General features: G+C 43.6%; 1 protein-coding gene across 4 annotated transcripts in view; it reads left to right on the top strand.

Annotated features, from left to right (window-relative positions):
* The first annotated feature begins 978 nt into the window (after window positions 1-978).
* Aqp9 (aquaporin 9) overlaps window positions 979-2,470 on the top strand; it is a 92,897-nt gene continuing 91,405 nt past the window's right edge. Inside the window, exon 1 of one of the 4 annotated variants that reach the window (XM_013518820.1) lies at window positions 979-1,067. The gene's annotated coding sequence lies outside the window, so the exon portion shown is untranslated. The remainder of the gene's footprint in view (window positions 1,068-2,470) is intronic. The other 3 variants (XM_005393842.2, XM_005393843.1, XM_005393841.2) reach the window with 3 other exon arrangements.

Raw genomic sequence — 2,470 nt, 5'->3', positions numbered from 1 at the left:
TCTAGTGTGTGGACAGATCTCTTGCGCTCTTCTGCTTTTGATTCTTTGGGTGAATATTATAAAATAACCCTATAAATGACGTGTCCTGTATTAAACCTATGCCCTTGTAAACCCTGATTACAACAGTCCTAATCCTCTTGGAGGGCTTTGCAGTCCTCAGTAGCAGCAAACAGTAGGGAAAGTAACTGAGGCAGGGGACAATGTTGGTCTTAGCTACCAACGATCTAAGATACACGAAGGAGGTTTTGTCTGTGGTTGATAACCTAGATCATGCCAAAGGCTGCTGCCCCAGGCGGAAGAGGCCAAGCCGGGACTTCGTCCCGGTCAGCCGTGGCCTGTTTTCCCCTGTGAGGTAAGGCAGATTCACAGACTCGGGGACTTCCTGTGGTGCCTCTGGCTGCACAGCAGAAGGCTAAAAAGGACAGCAGAGCCCAAGCTGCCCCTGGCTCCCCTGCACAGCACCCCCAGCTTTCTTCACAGTTTTCTTTCCGTCTCACAATCTCATGTTCGAACCCATCATTAGGGTAAAAAGAGGGCGGTGTAACCAGGGCGACCGACTCGGAGTGTGATCTGCGTAGTCTGGGCCCCCAGTCTTCAGAATTACCTTGGCTCATTTCCCTTGTGTCTCTCTAGAACCCACGGACTTCACACACCCTTGTCCTGTTATTTCACTAAGATGTTTCCCTCTCCCAACTAGACAGATGCCCCAATCCACGACACTAACACTTCTGCAATTTTATTTCCTTTCAAGGGTATTTATCCCCTTATAGAAAGAAACGTAGCCTGAATTTGCTCAGTTCTTCCCTCGTGATCTGTCTTTGAATCATAACATGGAGGAATTTTAAGTTTACCTGCCTAAAATCATGTTAAATCTGTCGGTAAGATTATGAAGTGGGTGTGATGTCACTGTGAGAGAACTTCGGGTCCGGTTGTGGAATCTGGCTTTGGGTTCTAATTCCACAGTCGCCGACTCTGTGAGTTCAGGTGAACTCTTCTCTCTGACCCTCTGAGCGCCCACGTAGGGAGCAAGAAGGCGGACACCCAGGTTACGCTGAAGGGTATGTAAGGTATGTGAAGTGTCACTTATAAAACGTTACACCTCCTACGGGGCTTAACTGTCGTAGGTACTTGGCATATTTGGCTTAAAGTCATTTGTATTAATGTTCTTCTGTTTTCTTACAAAAGAAATTTTATTGTGAAACAATCTCAAACATACTCAAAAAATGAAGTCCAATGTTCCTACTAGCCACCTTTAAATCCACTGATACCTTGCTAAACTCATTTCATCTAACTCTCCACTTTTCCCCTGTAGTATTTAAAAGAAAATCCAAGACACCGGGCTACCTCATATGTAAATACTTCAGTATACACCCTAATAGAATTAAGAGTCATTACTTAATATCATCTATAACCCAGCACATATGCAAATATTTATGGTTATCTTGAAAGTGTCTTTTATGGGTAAATTGTTGAAATAAGAATCCAAAGTCCACATACTGCATTTACTGTGATATGTTTTAAGAGACTTTAGTTTAAAATAACCCCCAATCACTTGGAGTTTTTATGCCATTGATTTGTTAGAAGCCAAACAAACACGTTATTTATATCATGAAATAGTTTATGAGGTATGATAAAAAAATGAATGCTTAATGTTTTAAAAAAATTCTTACAGTAAGGGACGCATTGCCATTAATCTCCCCAAAATACTTCCCTTTGCTTCAAACACACATCCCATTGTTCCCGCCGCTTTCTACAGCATTTCTGGACGTCCTTTTTGCATCTTTGGTTACGTTGTTACGGCTGCCTCGATGTCCTGAATCCATTCAAAACATTTACCTTTCAAGGTCATTTTGACTTTGGGGAAGATTGAGAAGTGGCGGGGTGCCAGACGCCGGGAGAACTGGGCGAGGACACTCGGTAAAGATTTCCCCGGCCTCTGCCTGTCCAGCGGATGGCAGTGGCCGGCTGACTTCTGATCATACCCTGTACACACACAGAACTGCTTCCGGAAGAGGCGAGAAGGAGGGGATAAGTCTGTTCAAAGTGAGCGGGTCCTTTCAGGGGTCAATGGCAGGGTAGCTTCCACTGTAATACATTTAAAATTTTAAACATTCCCCATGTATTTTGAGCATTCCTTGTACATTCTTAATGCCATTCACTACTTGTGGCAAAACTGATGATTACATTAGAGGATTGATTAGACTTGTGTTTGAATTTCATGGGCAAGCATACTTCACAAGGGGTGCTAAAATTTGCAATCTTTTGAGGATGAGCAATGCTATATTTTAAACGGATTTTCTTTGCTTTTCCTTCTTTCTCTTTTTTCTTGAGCTGTGGGAGATCAGATGCAGGGCTTTACTGCCTGCCAGGCAGGCCTTCTATCTCTGAGTAAACTTCAGGAACTTTTAAGAATTTCTAAATCCAGGGGCTGGGGATTTAGCTCAGCGGCACAGTGCCTGCCTGGCAAACA

Source organism: Chinchilla lanigera, unplaced genomic scaffold (assembly GCF_000276665.1).
Source record: "Chinchilla lanigera isolate Chin_1 unplaced genomic scaffold, ChiLan1.0 scaffold00049, whole genome shotgun sequence".
NCBI classification, from domain to species: Eukaryota; Metazoa; Chordata; class Mammalia; order Rodentia; family Chinchillidae; genus Chinchilla; species Chinchilla lanigera.
Note: the sequence above shows the minus strand (reverse complement) of the source record. Positions and strands in the feature narration are given on the sequence as shown.